At 41.0% G+C, this 21,377-nt stretch overlaps 1 protein-coding gene across 3 annotated transcripts in view; it reads right to left on the bottom strand.

Annotated features, from left to right (window-relative positions):
• The window catches only part of TSPAN4 (tetraspanin 4), a gene marked incomplete at its 5' end in the record, with an annotated part of 415,229 nt that overhangs the window by 256,074 nt on the left and 137,778 nt on the right, over positions 1-21,377 (bottom strand). For all 3 annotated transcript variants that reach the window (XM_084208494.1, XM_084208495.1, XM_084208496.1), the window contains one exon: positions 9,701-9,782. The remainder of the gene's footprint in view (positions 1-9,700; positions 9,783-21,377) is intronic.

The following is a 21,377-nucleotide window of genomic DNA, read 5'->3' as shown; positions in this document are numbered from 1 at the left end:
CTAATATATGTATCACACTTCCCCCTTGGCATGAATGAAAGGTGAGGATGAACTCACATGTTTGCAGATAGTTTTAAACATACTGGAAATAGCAGAGTTATCACACCAAATTTTTGTGAACTTCATCCAAACAATAATGAAACTGTAAGGTCCACAGAGGTGAACAGCGTTTATATTTTTTTCATTTTTAAATATTGTTACTCTGCCCTCAGCCTTGGCTATAGCACAGTTGAGGCCTGCACTTCTCCTTTGGGAGCCTTGGAGAGAGCTCCTTTGGGGCTTTTTGGGGGCTGAGACTCTACCATTTGGCCTCCAGCTGAGCTGCAGCATCAATCCTGGAGTGACAGCAGAGCTCACACATTCAGCTCATGCCTTTAGACGAGCACAAATAATTCACAGGCCAGTGGGTGACTATGACAGATGGCAACTTCTGAGTGATGAAGGCCAAGCTCTTTGCTGAAGTGAACAGGGACAGCATGGCAGGACAGCCAGGGAAGCAGGGAGCCCAGCCTATCCAAAGTCACAGAGCAATTCCTGTATATTAACAACTACTCATTTTCATTTCATCAGAACCTTACAGCCTCTCCCTGTTTCCACTCCCTTTACTTCTAATTTTCTCTCCTTCAGTACTCTTACCTTGCCTTTTTCCAGTCTTTTCCATTAGACACATCTCATCCCCTCACGTATCACTTCATGGCATGCACTGACCTCCTCCTCTCATTTTCTGAGCCAAATATCCTTGTCTGACTTAGAGATGTTTCCACATTTAAACTCTACAGTTATGAAAGAGATAGTGGCATAGGGTGGGAGGTTTGTGGAGTCAGCACACAGACACACAGTGCAGAGTTTCAATCTGTGGTAACACGTTTTTAGATGGAGCATTGAGAAGACTCTTTGCTTCTGCTAGTTTAAATAAAATGAAATGAAGGCCACAACTCAGCCTGACTCGTTATTGGGCACAGTCTGAGCTACTTTAGGCAAGCAGTGAGGTACAGGAGCAATACCAGCTGTAATTGCTGTAGGCCTGATATGCTTAGAAATTAATCAAAGTAGTTACTGTAGAATACTTTCAAGTGACTTCAAGAGCTCAATTTCTACATAGACACTCTTACCCCAGAACAAACGCCCTCATAGGGGATTATACCTATATAATTAATTTCAAGTAGCTTATTTGAGGAGAAGTCCAGAAACAGACAGATCTTCGGATTTAGCTGACCACACTGAAAACTTTCCAATCCAATTCACTTTCCCTACAGCTTTGTTCATTTTGTTTCAACTTCATTTCAAGTCTCTACTGGCTACATAGGTAACTTCCACTACAACCTGTGATCTTACCGAAGAAACCAGAAAAGGAAAAGTAGCCACTGCACTGAGGAGAAACAGGGATAGGGATAGGCAGGGCTATAGAGTACAGCATTTCCACCTCCAGCAAGGAGCCAAAACAATCTGTGGGTTGAAACCAGAGGGAGATCTCTCAGGACACCAGGAAGGAGCTAATGTACAAAGCTGTAACACAGTGGACTCAACACCAAGCAAGCAGAAGAGATGGTGTGCTCCAGCATAATATTAATCTCTCTTTTTTCCAAGTTGACCTGGGCTTAACTGAAGGAGACAGGTTTGACGTTTGTTTCAAATCTCTTTAAATAGATGAAAGTCTTTGAATTGAAAAGACAGTGGATCAGGGCTTTCATGTGACTCCTATCCCTCACTGTGAGACTACACCCAACAGCCAAGAAATAAAAAGAGAGGTTCTGCCTCCCTACTATCTTCCTCCCTCTTCTCTGTGCCTGGTGAAGTCCTGGTCAAACTGAGGGGAGAAGAGCTTATCTGCTATTGTAACAGAATGAAAACATCACATCTCATGCTTATAAAACCCTATCAATTTGAACACCACTGGGAAGTTCAAACTGCCAATAACTGCCATTTTCTTTTAAAGAAGATGGGCTTCATAGTGAAGAAAAGAAGAAGTAGTTGCACTGCTAACCACCTTGCATGACTTGTTTTTCCATCTGATTTGTTTCCACCACAGAGTGTGCTTTGTGCAAACTTCTCTGTTCAGAGCACAGAACTTTTTTTCCTTCCCTTTTCCTGAACTCCAGGAAAGACTCCCCACCCTGTTTATCTCCCCAGGTTACATTGGCAGAGCTCCAGGGGGCAAACAATTGCTGATCCAAAGCATTCTCTCACAGACCTCTTGCTACACATCCATCCATGAGGAGTTCAGCAGAAAAACAATAGCAGAGGTAACATTGACAATGTGGCACAATTCACCACAGAAGACACACAAGATGCGCAAAAAGCGGAGGTTAGAGATTTTCTTCTGAAACATGCTCTGTGTACTGCAATTCCACTAAATTCCCTTTGGTAACACTTGCAATGCTTGTAAAACCATCACGTCAGAAATCCTAGCAGTCTCCAAATGTTTTATACCCACTAGCATCACCTTTATGACCTTTTATCTTGGGGGTCTCCAAGGAGTTTAGCTTGTAGTGATACTACTATGTGTATTAGTGGCTACAAATCCAGCTCAGACCCAATTGCTCCTTTTAGTACTCTCCACATTGTACCTTTGCAGCCAAATATTTTCAGAAGAGCCCTTTACTCAAATTTTCAGAGGAGCTCTGGTGCACCACTTAAGCAGCTGAAGAAGAGCTGTTAGAAATGTGCTTGTAGCTCTGCTACTCATGAGATGACACCAAAGGTCAGACTCTTTCAGTACCAAAGGGACATACAGCATCCTAAGCACCTGGAAAACAGAGCCCCGCATTTAAGAAATCAGGAACTGAGGTGGTAACTTTTGCCTCATTCTTCTGTAGCCATTAAATACACCCTAAATGAGAAAGCAAATATTCAGTACCATCTCTGAAGTTGTTCAGTACCACATGAAGCTGTTCCTGTTTTTAGTCTCTTGACCCACTCTGAGCCAATCTTGTCACCATTGCTTTCAGAAGCCTGATTTTATCTTTTTATCACTGCTGCTACAAGACAGCTGACTGCAACAAACATGTCTGTAATGAAATCAGTTGACCCAGAAAAGAATTGCTAACACCAGTCTAGATTAAAAAAACAAGTACAAGTAGATGTTCTCTCTGACTGCAGGCAGTCCATACTAAAATGCTGGAGAAATACAGGCACTGTAAAAGAAGATCCCCTGAATCTGCCCATATTCCTGGTTGCTAAGCTTTCCTAAATCTTCTACAGGTTTAAGCATGTGGGTGACCTAGTTAAAACAACGTAATTAAACTAAGCAAGAGTGCAATTATCTTTACTATAAGAAAGCCTAAAGTTTTCTATTATTTTATCCTCAAAAAGCAAAAGCTTTCTCAGAAGTATTGTTCAGACAAAGCAATTTACTTTCTCAGGCTCTAGTTTTAGACTCTTTTGAAAAAGTGGGAATTCACCCACTGACACAAAACTTGTTTAATAATACATGCCTGCTCTACTTATTTGTTTCGTTTACCTTACAGTTTTCTCTAATACAAGGAAAGCTCGTTCATGAAACGACAGATTTTTCATGTGCCAAGTCCAGGACTTTCCAGACTCCAAAAACAAGTGTAGCACAGCACATGTCTTCATCCAGGCTTCTATTAACCAGACGCTTTTTATCTTTGACTCAAAAGGGTAATGCAAAGTAAAATAGTGCTCTCACACACAGAAGACTTCAAATCCATCTCAACCGGTTTTCCCTGCTTATCAGACTCCAAGCTTTCTCCTAGGCTCTCAATAAATCCCTCCTATTCACAGTGTCTCCCAAAGATAATAATAAAATCAAATATTTATCTTGCATTCCCGAATGGAGTGTGTACATATGAAGGTGGAATCGGGAAATTGTGAAGCAGAGAGGACTGGACACCAGAAGAGCCATACAAAATCACCCAAAGCCATTAAATTTAAGAGCTTTCAGCTGCTGTCAAGCATGTCTGGACTAGCTGAGGAAGAAAGAAGTCCAGTTTAAAAGAAGACCATATGAAATGGCTCCAATTCCTCCAGGTAAAAGGGGGTTTTGTTAACATACTACAGTTACCATTTGAGTTCACACTGCCAACAGTAGATATCCAGCAGCGACACCAGGGAATATTTTAAATTACATCTGTCCTGCTGTTCACAGCTAGGTCTACTCTGGGAGCAGGTACCCAGCTTCACTCCAACCTGCTCCCTTCCTGCAGTGCTTGTTCCCACTGACTGCAGACACTGGGATCTTGGCAGTGCCAGAGGAAGACAAAGCTCAACCTCCATCTCCCATTTCAGAGGTAAGGTGCGCAGGGCTTAAAACTGCCTTGTAGGATTGAAGAATAAGCAGCTTCCCATAGAGGGCCTGGGATACTGTTTGTAGTCAAATCTTGAGCACAAGGCCAGAATTCTCCTTTACTACAGAGCTGACACTCCAGTCTGAGAGTTCATATTTCATAGTAAAAAAGTAATGAAAGGAGCTCCCATATTTCCTGGTTAACATTTCAGCCTTCTAAAGGGTAATAAACCAATATCTCCCTACAAAAACAGATAAGCCAGACAAATAAAATGTCAAACTACTTTAGAAATAAGCTAGTCAAGATAATAGAATGAATCTCTTGAGTAGCCATTAATAGCATTTGGCAAAGATGATTCCAGAGGACATATGATATCTAATACAAAAGCATGTGCTATTTTTGTATCTCCCCTTTAAAATTAATTTAGTGCTGCCAGGAAGATACCTGTTTAATATCTAAAACCTTCCCCACATCCTTAGGAGGAATGATACCACTAACAGTTCTATGAAAAAAATAAAGCAGAGGCTGCATGGCCAGACAGAGGGAGCCCTGTGCTGAGACTCAAGGCCAGGGATCCTTATCCCAGTTCTCCTACCAGCCAAGAGACCACGGGGGCAAATTGCTTTCCCTGTCATATATCTGCAGCGTGAGGTTAGCACATAGTTCACAAAACATTGAGATGTATCAGCACACAGAGCACACAGAGTGCTGCAAGAGCTCTGTTTTTATTACCACCAAATTCCCTAGCTGCACAACTAACATAAAGGGAATAAAAACTCCATATCAACCAAATAAGCAGCTAAGTTGTGAGTAAAACAGCAATATAGGATAGAAATATTTATTTGCTTGCATTGCTTCCTGCGAAACAAAGACCACAGTAAGAGCCCGTATTAACAATTACTCAGTGGCACAAAACAGGAATATATCAGCTAGACTTAACTTTTCCTATTGTGCTCTCTGAATGACTTGCCATTATCACTATAATACAGCATGAAAAATACCACACTCTTCAGCCTCTATTTTTTGATTACCCAGGTGCTCTGGGAATTTCTGTCTATCCCCATTTGTAATTACTAGTTGTTATTGACATTTTCAATGTGACTTGCCGGCAATTAAATCTATTTGGAAAGAAAAAAACTTTTTTTCTTCCACAGAAATGACTTACTTATATTTAAAAATAAACCAGACCTGTTTGGTTAAAAATCTAATTCTGATCCTTCCTTCTGCCTAGTTCTGATTAAGTTTTCCTCATTTTCCAATGGCTCTGAAGAGAATTGGAGAAATTTACCATCTCTCATAAGGCAAGTGGCAACTCTGGAGAACTTTGCAGTATGATAATGAAAGCTCTTGCAGCAACTCTTTCATAATACCAGTTATCTTCAGGGTACCCAGCCCTCTGAGCTGGAAGGCAGAGATGGGGAGCAGAATGAAGCCCTCATAATTCAGGAGAAAATGGTCAATGACCTGCTACACATCTAGACATTCACAAGCCTATAGGCCCTGACAGGATCCACCCAAGGGCACTGAGGGAGCTGCTGGAAGAGTTTGCCAAGGCACTTCCAACTGTTTGTCACCTGTCCTGGTGAACCGGAGGCTCCCAGCTGACTGAAGTCAGCAACTGTAGTGCCCAGGTAGACAAAGGTCAGAAGGAGGATTTGGGGAAGGACACACCTGTCAGCCTGACCTGGATGCCAGGGAAGGTCATGGAGCAGATTGTCTTGAGTGCCAGCATGTGGCACATACTGGACAACCAGGGGATCAGGCCCAGACAGAATGGGTTTCTGAAATGCAGCTGGTAGGCTGCTTGACCAACCTGATCTTCTAAGACAAGGTGATCTGATTAGTGGATGATGGAAAGGCCATGGATATGTCTACATGGACTTAAGTAGAGCCTTTGACACTGTTTCCCACAGCTTTGTCTTGGAGAAGCTGGCTGCTCGTGGCTTTGGGTGGGTGCATTGCTCACTGGGTAAAACCTGACGGGATGGCTGGGCCCAGAGGTGATGGTGAGTGGTAGGTAACAAGTGACAGGATGAGAAGAAATGGCTTAAAGTTGCACCAGGACAGGTTCGGATTAGATATTAGGAAAAACTTATTCCCTTAAAGGGTGGTCAGGCATTGGAATAGGCTGCCTAGGAAGTGCTGCAATCATCGTCCCTGGAAGTCTCAAAAATGTGTGGATGAGGCACCCCAAGCGACATGGTTTAGTGGTGAACACGTGGCGCCAGGCAATGGTTGGACTACATGATCATAAAGGTCTTTTCCAACCTTAACAATTCCATGAGTCTAAGGGCTGGGGGATGCAATAAGCAAAGCCCCAGCTCATGGGCTGAGGAAAGGCATTTTTGAGGACTGTTTCACACAATGCAGTTCTCTCCTTGCTTGAAGTGCACACAGATGAGCAGTGACAAACTCTTGATTTGCAAATCTTTTCCCTGGTCCCAGATTGCTGGTCCTTTGCCTTCACAATTTGGGCTAAAAATCAGAGTTTCACCTTCAGGACTTCCATTGCCATTTATAGCTGGAAAAGGGCTTCTCAGAGTGAGATTTTTTCACTTCTTATTGATTACTGCTGTCAAAGGAGCCTGTAGGTTTTCTCCATCCTGTCAACCCTAAGGTGTTTAGTATGGCAAACCAGCCTCCTTGTCAGCAGTGAGGCAAGAAGCGGGAAGAGCTAAAGAAAAACAAACGCTGGCGGGGAAAGCAAAGCATTATTCCTCTCCACAACAACTCCATTCCTAACACCAGGCATGCAGGTAGAAAGCCTTTTCATGGCACAAAGATCCTTTTAAATCCCTCAGAATCTACAACCTGACAGCTTCTGGTCTAGACTCCTTGTCTGTGTGCAAGTGCTACACTGACACAGGCAGCCTTTCCCCCTTCTTTGTGTGCCACTTCTCCACAAGGTCATCTCCTTGTCTGTACAGCAGAAGTGACTATTCTGGTTAAATCTCACCTCCCAGTGACAGCACACTTGAGATAACAATCCACATTACCAGATTTCCATGGTAAAATACTACCTGGGAGACTCACACTTCTTTTGTATGAAGTGCAAGCACTTACTACATGCATAATCAATCACATTCACTGTCAGCCCAAACAGATGCCCCCAGCACTCATTCACCACATCTACCCAAAAAGCCCTACACCAGAAATAAGTGTTTCTCCTTCACCAGAAATAAGTGTTTCTCCTTAGTCTGTAAAGATCATCTTAAAGACTCAATGTAAGAAATTTCTGCAGAGAACAGATTTTGCTTGATTTCTTTTTTCCTGCATACTTTATAGAGCACTGCTGTGCACAATGCTGTAAGGATGAGCAAGTAAACATGGTCTTAAGAGTTGTATCCTCCAAATCATACAGTCATCCTGTGTGAATATCTACAGTAACAAAGAAAACAAAGAAGCCTCCCACTCTTCTTCAAACCTTGCTTGGAAGCTCTGCAGAGTTAAATATATAACAATACAAAATCAACAAAATCACTAACAATGCATAAAACTGGGTCAAGTCCAACTGCTGAAGGCTTATGCCTGCTGCATCTCCTTGGCCTAAATCTGTAATTCAGTTTGAGAGTTAAAAGCAAAGTTGTTCAAGTTTTGACACAGTAATTCAGTAAATAAAACAAAAAATCCTAGTCCAATTAAAGTCTATATTAGTGGATAAATTATGGCCACACTACCAACAACTACACGACCTGCCACATTTAATTGCAAAGCCTACATAGACAGAACGGCCCTTTTGAGGGGTCCGTGTAACAACAGGTACTTTAGTTTTCACAGACAAAATAAAGGGAGAAAAAGTAACAAAAATAGTTACTTTCTAGCATAAATCACTGAGATTTTATTCATTCAATTCAATTGACACAGGGTAAAGTTAACAACATAGAGCAGATCTTAATTCCACTAGTAACTTAACATGGAAGTTAATAGATTCAAAGATACACATCAGAAAAAAAGAAAATACATGGGGGCGCGGGAAGGGAAACCTACACAACGAAAACAAAGAAACAAACAAAAACCATAAAACCAAAGAAATCCAAGACCTAGAGACGTAGGAGCAGGAGGAGACGAATTACTGAAAAATCAAGCAATGCAAAAATTCCTGAGAGACACCACTTTTTAGGGTGTGAGAATAACCAAGTCAACAGTTGGTATCAATTAACATCAGTGGACTTCAATTCCACTTCACATTATGGACCTTGATCAAATCCTTAATTTACCTGTGCTGCAGAAGTCCACAAACATACATGGACTTAAATAAACACTTGCAATACCCAGCAAAAAGGGACACCATGTAATGTTGATTGTTTCTCTCAGTGTCTTCAGCAGCTTGCAAACAGTGAGTACTTACTATTTGCTATCACCTGTATTTTCTTTTAAACTGCAAGCCAGAAATTATTTTTCTTTCTGGATTTCTGACAAAATCTGACTTTCCTCAGGTTGGGACTGGTCACTCTGTTGCCTGTAACTGTTTAAAGGAAACTAAAATAGGAAGGATTTAAATAAAATAAAGGGAAAAGGCTGAGCCTCTATTGAAAAGCTTCACCACTTCAGATATATCCACTTGGAAGTTATTACAGTGTTTTATTTCCAGATTTAGTCTTCCAGAAGATTCAGAAATATTTTTCCCTACAGGGCTTTAGAAGGGACTGAACATAAACACCAATGCATCATCATCTTCCTTTCTGCTTACTTCAGGAGCTGCACTCTGTGAGATTATCCCAAATATATCTCAGTCTCTCAGCCATTTGTTGCTGGGTGATCAACTGTATAGGTACAGCAACTCTGTCAGGTGCTGCAGCACCTCTTTTTTTAATCTGTTTATCTATCCCTTTCCTTCCCACAGTGTGTTCTTCTACACCTTCACTGTTTTTATAACATGATTTCAAGGACTGGACCTGGTTTTTTTTCCTATTCAAAATATGCTGTGTGAAAAAAATCAGATTTGGGGGAAAGAATGAAGATTGGCAGATTTCATGCATGACTTTGGTTTTTATTTATTATTTCAATCTTTTTTTCTTGAACAGTGGATTCTCATAACATATCAGCATTTGTCATAAATCAAACAAAAAAAAAAGCAGAGTATGAAGGAATACAGTTGTGCTCAGTATTCAGGCAAACAACAGCCACATCACATGAAGTTAGTTTGCCAGTAAGAAAAATACAGAGGATCCTGGGCTAATAATTCAGTTCCCATTTCAGTCCCCTCACACAAAGGGCTCACTACAGGTTTTTGCAGGCCACCACACCCCAGGGGAAAGAAAGAAACACAACCCACATCAGAAGTAAGCAACATCTCCTGGTACCAGTCTGATCCATTATATTAACTCTACTACTTCTGCAGATTGTCATTTCTGCTCTCTACAAAGCCATCCACTAAGGCCTGCAGTTGAAATGTCATTATCTACCCAGAACGTTGTTTCAAATCAATAAATAGATCACAACTGCTCACGTACCTGATGGAGGAACGGGAGCTCAGAGCACTTGATGGGATCCCAGTTGACAAGGTGGCCTCTCTGCAGCCAGCACACTGGGGATCTGCAAAACAAGGCCTGTGTGTCAGAAGTTGCACATCTTTTACAAAATATAAGGAAAACAACTCTTTCTAACCGTGCCTTTGAGAAGGACAAAAGAGACACCCCCCACACCCCCCCCCCCCCCCCCCCGCTCTCATTAACTATGCTAAACCCACTGGATTGAAACCTAATAGAGAAAAACCTGGCAAGGTGTGACTGTAAAGGGTGGTGCATGAAACCACAGCTTGGCTCCTGAAGTTGTCAGAATGACAACACCCACCAATGGCAGGAGGAGCAGAGCAAGGGGAGACGCCACGTTCTAAAGCTGGTGGGATCATGTTCTTCTCTCTCAATGGAATTTAAGCTCCTTTCTCCCATGGGCACTTCTGAACATCACACACAGCATGTTTCCACTTAGCCCCATGCTCAAGCACTTCATTAGAATAGGACAGCATTATCAGCTTCTTTGCATAATCTGAATCCTATTAAACACTGGATCAGATATGAGCACTTCATCCCATTAAACACTGGATCAGATACGAGCACTTCACGGACTTGAGACTCAAAAAACCCCGATGTACATAAACTCTACACATCCAGAATATATAATGTATAAATCCAATACTGGGAGGGGGCAGGGGAGGTGGGGAAGTTCATTGAAAAACAAAATACAAGAAACTGGAAAGAAACTGGAAAAATTAAAATCAGCTTTCTAAATCAAAATATCTTCATAAGAACCAGAGCATTTGAATCTCTGTCTTGCGTGCTATTTTGGTTTTTAAGGAAGTTTAAAATTTTTAAAATTTAAAATTTTTTTTGTATAACCACAGCAACTAATTTTTCATTTATAGCTTTAAAAGAAAGAAGAGCTCTCCCCAAAATCTCATGCATACAGAAATTGAAAAGATTTTATTAAACTTATTAAATTTAAAAAACCCCAAAAATTCAAAGAACCCCATTAGTAGAACAGCAAAAGGCATCATTAGTGGGACTATACAGTACAAAAGAAGGAAGGAACTGTACATAGCACGGGACAAGACAAGGCAGATGTAAAATTAAACCTCCATTTCAGATCAGGTCATTGCCCACATGATGCCCTGTATTAAAACTTTACTTCACAGCATCTCAGGCTGGTTGAGGTTGGAAGGCAGCCCTGGAGGACACCTGATCCAACTGTCTGGTTCAAGCAGAGGCATTCCAAGCCAGTTCCCCAGAATTATACCAGACAGCTTTTAAAGATCTACAGCCACAAGGCTGCACAACCTCTCTGGGCAACCTATGCCAGCACTCAGTCACCCTCACAGTCAACGTATTTTTCTGATGTTCAGACAGAACTTGCTCTGTTTCAGTCTGTGCTTCTGTTCCTGTCACTGGGCACCACTGAAAAGAGCCTCACTCCTATCTTCTTTGCACCCTCCCTTCAGCTATTTATATATATTGATAAGATTCCCCCTGAGTCTTCTCCTCTAAAAGCTGAAGTCCCAGCTCTCTCATCTCAGCCCTCCTTCACTACTCATCTCTGTGGCACTTCACTTCCATCATGATAAGACTCCCATACAAATGCACACTGCTCCCCCACTGCACATGAAGTCTCATCAAAGCCCACAGGACGCTTGGCAAGGGCAGATGTTAGATCCCCTCCTAATGCAAAGTGCCTGGGAATCAACACCCCAATAAGTTGCTACCAGCAGATTTAAGTAAAAAGGTGACAGGGTGACACTTCCCATCTTCCAGGAGCCCAGAGAACTTAAGAAATTATTTAACAAATGCTGTGGCTCTATTCATGCTTCTCATCCCCCACCACCCCAATTATGGACTGGCTGAATGGTTTTGAAGGGAAGGCTTTTAAGCAAAGAATGTTATAAGTAGAATAACAAGTGTTTTTATGTCAGTGCAATGACTTCCATAGTTATTAAGGCAGAATTAGTATACTTGGAGAAACAGAAGCCACAAGGAATGGACAATTAAGAGTACAGATTAATGCTCAAAGACGAGATGTTTAAAGACCTAATAAAGGAAATTTCATTTCCTTCCAGGAAGGGAAACGAAATCTTGCAAAACAGAAAAGAAAGACTTACGAACACTCTGGAAAGGAGATATGAGCAAATGAAATGCAATTGAAAAAAACCCTAAAAATCCCAGAAAATTGGGACATTTAGTGACTACAAGAAAATGGTCTGGGAAGAAATGAGGTGCAGTGCAAAGGACCAAAACATGCCAAAATTAACCTCACTGATGTTGCAAAAGCAGAAGAAAAAATCAAGGAGAAAGATACAACTTTGAGGGGAAGATAAGAGTGACATGGCATGGATACTGAAAAAAAAAAATCTTTGCCAAAGTGGAAGTGATCAAAAGGCATGGGATGCCATCAAGTGCAGGGACATGGACCAAAGCTTGCCCAATTGATCCCCATTGAAATCACAAGATTTCATTTCCCTTCCCGAAAGGAAATAGCCTGACTGAAACCAGTGAGATCAGAGAGACATCTAACTCTTTCAAAAGGCCTGCAAGGCATTTCATACTTCTTTTACCAGTAGGCTTTCCCTGCCTTTGGTTGAAACTTTTCCAAAAAGGTGAACTTCAAACACCTGTTTCAAGTGAAGAGGTTGACACTGGAGGATGCCCTTTATTCAACCAGACAAACTCCACAGGAACAAACACAGATGTTCAGCACTCCTATCTTCTACTTCATGACTTTAAAAGAACCCTGCATGGTCTAATTACTGAATAAATGAAACAGATTAATTAGATTAGACATTCAGAAGAAATAAGGCCATTCCTTCTCATTTAAGCACACACTCAGTACAGGAGACGTACCAAGAAGGAAAAAAAAAATCTATTGCATAAATTAAACAATTCAAGTACAGCACTAGAAGATCTTTCAGGAAAGAAGTAATTCTAGATGGGAAAGGAGGCTATGAACTACTGATTGCATCAATGTGTCCCCTACCCACTTCTGAACAGTTCTGTTGCCTAGAACAGCATTACTGTGTCAGGCACAGAGCCTAAAGTGCCATGCAAGGTAAAAAATCTTCTTTCCCTCATAATGTCTTTTATCCAAATCACATCCATACCACAGGAACAGATTATTAACAACTCAGAAAATGCATCCAAAGTCTATTTCCCAGCAGCTTTTAAGAAAGAACTTCATAGAAGTGAGGCATGAGTGGAAATCATCTTGTGAGAGTGCTATGTAGTAAAAAGGACCTCATCAGGACAAATGTGTCTTTATTTTTGTTTCCAGCTTATTAGAAAGAAGAGAATCCCGTATTTGTTCCCATTTCAAACACCAAAAGCAAAAAACCAACAAAAATTTGAGTAAACTTATAGGTGAATTGTTTCTACAATGTATCTGCTTTGTTTCCAAGACAAGAAACATTGCTTGCATGTCTTCTGAATACTTGATCTAGCTTGATTTATAGCATTAGAGATCACCACAGCTTCAACTCTTGTGCTGTAAATCCTTCCGCATTTTAGCACAGTGATCTACATATAAAAATACAACTGACCAGACACATAGCCCAGAAATCAATTCTGAACTTTTGCCTGAAGCCAAGGAGAAGCTCTTTTGTTCACCTAATGAAACATATCTATGGGCACCAATGCTAAAATCTAAAACTTAATTCATTATAAAATTATGATAAATAAAATTAATAGAATAGAAACCATTATTAAAATCTAAAATAGATTTCTTCCCATTTCATTAATCTTTTTGTTTTATGAACTTAATTTTTTCATGTCTTCCAGAAAACTAGATAACAAGGAACGTCAGCATCCGTTTTGTTGGAAGAGCCTAAAACCATACTGACCCTATCAAAACACAGACCACAAAGTTCTTCTTTTAACTTTTTCATTTAACTTTCAAGGGATAAGAAAACTCAAGGTCTTTTTGTTTTTATAATCCGGAAGCTCTGCTAGCCCAAGACTGTGGCTGTTGATTTTTCACTGAGGTTAGTTCACATTATTGCACAGAACAAGCTCAAGGCCAGTGCAACTTCAGGCTTACTTGATATCAATCACACTTTGACTTTTCAAACTCTTGCTACAGAAGCTCCCTTCAACAAAAAATTAAGTTTCTGAGCCTGTGATTATGTATTCAGCCTAACTAGTCCCAGTTAAAGCAAAAGGGATGTAACGTCAAAAAAATGTTTCTGTCCCCTTCTTTGCTTGATGTTCATTTAAATTCTGCCGGTCCTGGAAGGAGAAAAGTGCTGTAGATGTTCTGAAAGATTAAATGAGAGTTTATTCAATAGCACTGCAGTCAATACTTTCTTTAATCAAATAAAATAATATCCTAGGAACATATATAGTAGTTTTTTGTATGAAAGTTTCAATAGCGTTCTTAAAAATGCATACCGAGTGCTGACACTGAAACATATCCAATCATCTTAGAATCATAAATAATTACTTTGAAAGCCTCATACAAAGGCAAATTCCTTGCTCTTCTGCAGCCACTCCAACTGATCCAAGGAGCTCAGTTTTCAGGGGGAAGAAAAAAAGTATCACAAACACAAACCAGATATCTGAAGGGCAGTGGCAGTATGGCCAATGTTAAACAGATTAGATTAAATAAATTATATTTTCACCATGTCCTAAGTGCGACAAACAGGGCAGTCTGTGTTCTGGGAGGGAAGACATCTCTAGCTCGAGACCTCCATGCCTTGGTACACAAGGTTCAGCCTTGGCTGAAATTTGGGATTAAGAGCAGGTCTGACTCAGCTGTCGAGGACAGCCAGGGAGCTGAAAGGAGTGGGGAATCCTCGAAATGCAATTAGAAAATAAATGAATGCCAGCCATGTGAGCAACAGTCCTTGCCCTTCCAGCTGGAGAGTTCTAATGAGCATAATCTTTGCGGGTGTGTCTCACCTGTGAGTGTGTTTTTAAGCAAGGATCACATCACACACACAGACCCATCTGACACAACAGCCATTCATTACCTCTTCATCTCCCCTGATGAGTGACACTCCTTACCAAAAGAAGCCTTGTCAGAAAATTTTTTCAAAAACAGTAACACACTGAAGATTCTATTTTTCACCAGGACTCAAAATCAGTACATTTTCCAGTCCTTTGTGAAACATTTCTTTTCAGCATTATTAATTGCATTGTTTTCATTTCAAGGGAGAAATGATTGACAAAATGCTTTTCCACCAATAAAGAATCACTAATTCTGACATTTATGTGGAAAAAGTGACTATCAAAAGAGTCGTTTGGTGTAAGAATTTGACAGTTCATTGACAACAGCCCTCCCCACCACCGCCGTGGCCAGGGAAGAGCCCTGATGGTGCTGTCTGCTGCCTTAAGACAGCATCATCTATAATGCCTACTACCAAAAGGCAATTTAAAGCCTGGGGTATCAAAAGTCAATTGAACTTGGAATTTCTCAATGCATGGCCTCCTGTAGCTGATTTTTGCCTTCTCTATATATCCTCATCTCACTATTTGCAGAGATCCTCAGGGATCACATTTCTCTGCTCTGCATCTCCTGAAGCAACAGAGCAGAAAGAGAAAAGGACTGAATTGTCTTTCTTTCTTTCCCTTGACAGAAATAGCTCTACTCCTGACAGGCTGTACGGTAGCAGAATGCTGCAGTCAACTATTTGATAAGAGAAGGCAGGAATGATGAGCTTCACAGCCTCCCAAATCCAACACAGACATCTAAATATGTTATCCCTTGCACTGCATATTAGCTTGGCACAGAAATTTTTTGTGTCAATGCTGTATACAGATTGTTCACAAGTAAATAAGATTAGAGGCCAAGGCTGGGAAAGCTCATTCCCCAAATAATAAATTCCAGCAGCTCAAATAGAGATCAGTACCATGGAGAATAGGACAGTACTGATTGACGAGAAGTCACCCAGCTTCACCCTCGAGCAACTCATGTAGCTGAGGTATTCCAGAGAATAAATCCCTATTTGATCTCCTCATATTTTCTCATCAGATATAATTTAGCAACAAGTATGCCTAAACTGTCCAGAAGCCACCACAGTCCTGAGGAAAACAAAACCTTACATCAGGCTTCTGAAGGTTGCAGGACCAGATATAAAAATGAGACTGCAAGGAAGTGAGGATATTACTCCTGTCCTCAGAGACCCAGCAGACTTCAGAAAAATGACAAGGGCCTTTCACAATGCATTTCAACTTCAGCACGTGAAATCAGAAAGATTATAAAATGTCAAGGCAATTCAATCTTTTGCTTTTGCTTACAAAGCACAAGCCATTTATCTAAAGCACACTTGAGGGGCTTTGATCTTATCTGATTCTTAGGAGACATTTTAAATAACAGGACAAGGAAGGTAAATTCTTTACTCTAGCATATGACTTCAGAGAGCAGGGACAGTTATGCAGGTGAGAATAAGGAGGAAATTAGTGTAGAATCACACCCGCCCTCCCCCCAGCTTTAACTGACAACTGAACTAGCGTGCTTCATTCCTAACAGCAGCAGTGGCAAGGACAAAATTACCAGGAATTCACTGATTGTCAGTCCCCCAATACCCAGCACGGCTGCTGGCAGCAGTTGTCAGGGAATTCCTCATATACAAGGCTCTAAAATAGAAGAGTTTTGATGCTTTCTGCTTGTGCCTGGGGACACTCTGGCTGGGCTCTGCTCAGCAAGATTGGTGATCAAGACTTCATCCTGTCCCAGCTCTGCCTGCTTCAGTTGGGCTTTCTCTGCTCTGGGATGAGACAGAAGCATTTAAAACACAGAAAATTTCAACCCCAGGTTGAAAGCACATTTTTAAAAGCTCTTCTAGTACCATGCTAGAGATGAACACTTTATTTCCTTTGAAGACACACAACACAAAAACACTGAGGTAAATTCAAATAAAGAGGATTTCATAATTTTCCTGACTTTCATAAAGTTTTTCCAGTTTCAGGCTGGCATTTCCAATGATAAAAAATTAAAAAAAAAAAAAAAAAAAAAGAGTAGGAGAAAAGAATCCCTGCCAAGAACAACCAAAGCCCTGGTAATTGAGAAGATACTTATCTTGGACCTGCCTCATCTCTGGATTACTGCCTTTTGGGCCATGGGCACTGCTGGCCACTTCAGGCAATGACACAACCTTGTCTGTATATTCGAGTTTTCTAAGCCTTAAAAGCTCCTTGAGGAAAAAAAAAAAAGCCCCCTCCCTCCCAGCTCTAACTATAACCTGTCATACAACCTTAGAAAAGTATAAAAAGCTTTCAGCACAAGTCTAACATGCAGCCATACATACTGCAAAATGATCCCTTATTAGTTGAGCTGTTCAGTAGCAATATTTTCCAATGCTTTCCTCTTTGCCACAAAGTAAATAATTGAAAATTCTGCAACAAACCCACAGCAGTTAAATTGCCCACTTACCTTTCTCTACTATTTGCATTAATTACATTCAGCTTAATAGAAGCAATTATTTAATTAGTACAAACTAGTGGTCACGTACATACTCCTGTTGAAATATTTTGGGTTGGACACAGACCAATTACCTGCTGAATTGCACAGCACCTGATCACAAAGTTATTAAAAGTTCAACAGAAAAAGCTCTGGACAGTACATAGCTTTTCTTTTCAAAAAGCCATGATGCCAGAGGAATGAAACTCAGAGGGTTCACATATCCAGCTCTGAAACACTCACCCTTCCATTAAGTGAGTTTTACTGGATCAGAAATCAGTAAATTATTCCCCACCATTCCCACCAATATTAAGAGATGACTGCTACTGATATGTACATTGTCGGGGACAGGCTGAGAAGCCCACTGCACTGAGAGCTGAGTACTCATGCTCATACAGCATTTTAACATGAACACATCTGGATGGCATCCACAAAAGACATGAGGAAGAAGGCTAGCCTGTGTGTCTTTCTTGAATTTAAGACACTTCAGGTACTTGCCTAAGGACACGTCATTGAAGTTATTGAATTTTGTCTGGGAATTACTTTAAATAATGCCTTTAAATATACATTTTTCCCACCTTGTAAAGACAACTCTGCCTGGAAAGTTTATGGAGACAGACACAGTCTAAAAACACCCTCTTGAAAAACACCTACTCATGTGAAGAACAGAGACAGCAATGAAAAGCTTGAACTTTTATCTGGCTAGAATTCAGAGTGCCACCAAAGAGAATGGCCACTCTTAGGGATCACATAGGGTTGGTTCAAAAAAAAATGCACTTCAAATGTGAAGGTTTCCATGGAAAGGCCAAGATATTTACCAAAATCCTCTGCTGACCTGCAGAGAATTTATAACCAGATCACAAGACACAGCCTTATCTATTTACAAGCAGAAGAAATCCACATGTGATGCTGATGCTCCCACCACCCTCCCACAAGGATGGATCACAGTGCACAATGTGCAGAGCTGCTACAGGCCTCCCGAGGCACTTGAGAAATCTATGGCAAATTCACCGAGACCTCATTTTTTAGAGGACTGCAAGTCAGCTGAGGATGAAATGAGAAGGGACTGACAAAGTTTAAAAGACTAATTCATGGGTCTTGCTCTGCAAAGCAACTGCTCACACCTCACTGGTAATTTCTCATTAGCACTGAGTGTTTGCTCTCTGGGAGCACTCAGTCATCTTGCACCACACATGAAAGTCCCAGACCAATACCAAAGGGCTGACTTTCCTTCTTTTTCTCCTTCTCCCCTTAATTAAAATTATTTGCAGGAATTAGCAGGTCCTCACCTGTATGTTTTAAACAGCAACTTCTACATTCCCACTAAAATTATAGAAATATATGAAGCTTAAGTGCTATTCAGCACAGAGGGTGCTGAAAAATTAAAATCTTTTTCTTCATTGGAATGAGTCCAAAATATTGTCATGCCAACTGTGGTTCTAAAGATACAAGCAAGATAAATTGAACAACATAATCTACGCTTTAACAAACTACAGATATATCTGGCTCCCAGATAACTGACTAACAAATCATTGACAATCAGAGAAATTAAGGCCAGAATACGGAAATTTCTTCTCTCACTTCCTATCACCTTCACCAGCACATCTTCTAATGATCCCAGCTTTTCATTTTACAGGATATTAAAAAAAAAGAAAAGCAGACAATTCAAAATTTATGAGGAGCCAAGTGACCCTACTGAGTGCCACTTTTCTTGTTTCATTCGTCATGCCACTGGCAAAAATTAGGTTTGCAGTCTCCCTCACTTAACAGCCCGATGTATCTTGAATTCATTTGTCTCCCTGTCCACTAGCTTTTAATACCATTTACCAACATTCATTTCTTCTCAGCTGTCTTTCTCCCTCCAGGGTTCTCTGTACAGCCCTATGGGAACTCAGGAAAATACATTTTCTACCGTTTATGTTCCCAGCTCCTCCGGGCAAGATGCTGCACTCACCCCTCCTTAGGCAGAAGAGGACCAGGTGGGACACTTTCCACCACAGGCTCAAAAGGCTGCTATTTAAACTTGGTTGCTTACAAAAGTGACTTGCTGGTACCACCAGAGGCTCAGGAGCAAAAAATGAAAGGGTAGTCAAAGTCAAGTTTTTTTTTCCTATACACAAGAGTTGTACACAAGAATCAGGCCAGAAGGGCTGGGGTTTAAAACATAATGACAGTATAAAAATGCAAAAGTGCTTTTTCTTGGCAGGTATTTGTTTCTCATTTCCTGGGTTTTCTGTATATGTTCTACAGCATTTAAATCTAACTGTTGAAGCCTCAAAAGCACAAAGGTACCTAATACAATATTCCAACCAAGTTCCTCTAAGAAATGCCTCAAAGCCATTCGACTGAAGGAAGAAGCAGAAACATTTACCATCAGGTGGCCTTCTCAGCTACAGAAATTTGCATCACAAGCGTCAGCACTCTAGTGCTATTTGCAAAAGCTAAGTTTGCCAGGACTGAAAATAATATTCAGTAGCAATAAAAACTACTGACTGGCTCATAGTGAAGGCAAACTTTCTCGATAACAATTTCAAACCATGGTTTAGATACCAATTCATGTGTGGGACCAGTCAAGACTCAGTGCTGGTTAACAGCCAAGAGGCTCCAAGGAGGCCCATATTTTACAGAGCTTCAACCTCCTGTCTTTCAAAGCAGATGAAAAAAAAAGACTGTAGCAAAACTGAATTGAAAAGTAAGGTGCCAAACCAAGAGAAAAATCTGAGCTCAAGAGGGGTGATGTGATTTTCTGACATAACCAGGACTTGTGACTCTCTCCTAGGTGGAATATACAGAAGGTTAGATAAAGATGTGGACGGATGAAGCAGCATATGGAAGTCTAAAGAGAGCAGTACACAAAACTTGTTCTGAGCCACTTGCTAACCCAGAGGCTTAGACTGGGGTTCTCTTCTTCCTTATGATAAGAGAAAGTGAGGAAAGATATGGCATGTCCTGGATAATTTTTAATCACAATATAATACTTAGAAAATCTTGTTTCCTAAAAAAAAAAAAAAAAAAAAAAAAAAAAAAAAAAAAAAAAAAAGAAACTAAACAGCAAGACAAAGTTGTTCAAATTCTATTTCAGCTTCAACATTCTTGTCAACCTGTCCTGCATACAAACGTCTCTTGTCAGCCCTTTCTGGACCCCTGCTACTAGTCCTGACTGCTCACAGGCCTGCCTGCCAGTACCAGAGATGCTTCTTGCATTGTTCTTCTCTCTGACACTCTTTCAAATACTCATTCCAGCAACAGATATCAAAATGATAAGGACAGCAGAACAGAACAACAGTTTACTCTTATCAAATAAAGGGAACAAGGTAGCCTTGGAGAAGTAGATAAGGCCAACGAAACAAAAGTCATGCAAAACACAAGCAGGATGCCAGCTCAGCTCTGCAAGGCTGGCACAGTAGAAGTTATGCAAAACAATGGTACTGCAGCTACTCAAAGTGGAGGTCGAGGGACAGCCCCCTACAAAGCACACTCGACATTGAAGACAGACCCCAAAGAACCCATATAAGGACTTCTGATAAGGGGTGTGACTATGTAAAATAAAGTGATCCCTACACACCAAGTTAGCAGGGAGAGCTAATGAATGTGTGATCAGTGTGCACAATAAAAGCTCTGCTTAGCCGACACCCGGCGCACTCGAGCCCCCGAGTGCCCAGCGCTGCAGTGAGGAATGCCTGATTTCTAATACTCAAAACTGTGTTAGAAAGTTTCTGTCTGGCTGATTTCGCTATCAATTTTGGCAACTCCCAATGGAACACTCTGCCTGATCTCCCGTGGATCCGAGGGATCTCTGGATCTTCACACCAGCACCAGGACTTTCCTGGAGAAGACCACAGATCCCCGGACCAGTCTGGGACACAGGTAAGAGCCTATTTGATAACAAGGCATTCTTTTCTTATTCTTAAAGGGGAATCCCACCCATAGAAGACGTGAGGCTCTTCCAGGGCACTGGGTGGTTTATTTGATATTCCAGAATTTGCTACTTTACTTGGTTTTATCAATCCATAATTGCTTTGTGTTTGCACTTGTGTCTGTATTGTAGCATTTTGGGTGTACTATTCAGAGATGGGCAGTGGACAATCTAAAAGGGGCATTGTGAAAAAATCCCCACTTGGTTGCCTTTTGCAACATTGGAAAAAGATTGGAGGCCCCCCTGGGGGACCAGCGACCAGGGAGAATTTGATTAAGTGCTGCAATCAGCGGTGGCCATTGTACCAACTAGACTCTGGAGAAAAGTGGCCACAA

The sequence above is a fragment of the Fringilla coelebs genome, assembly GCF_963513975.1.
Source record: "Fringilla coelebs genome assembly, chromosome: 6".
Taxonomy (NCBI): domain Eukaryota; kingdom Metazoa; phylum Chordata; class Aves; order Passeriformes; family Fringillidae; genus Fringilla; species Fringilla coelebs.
This window is presented reverse-complemented; position numbering and strand designations above follow the sequence as displayed.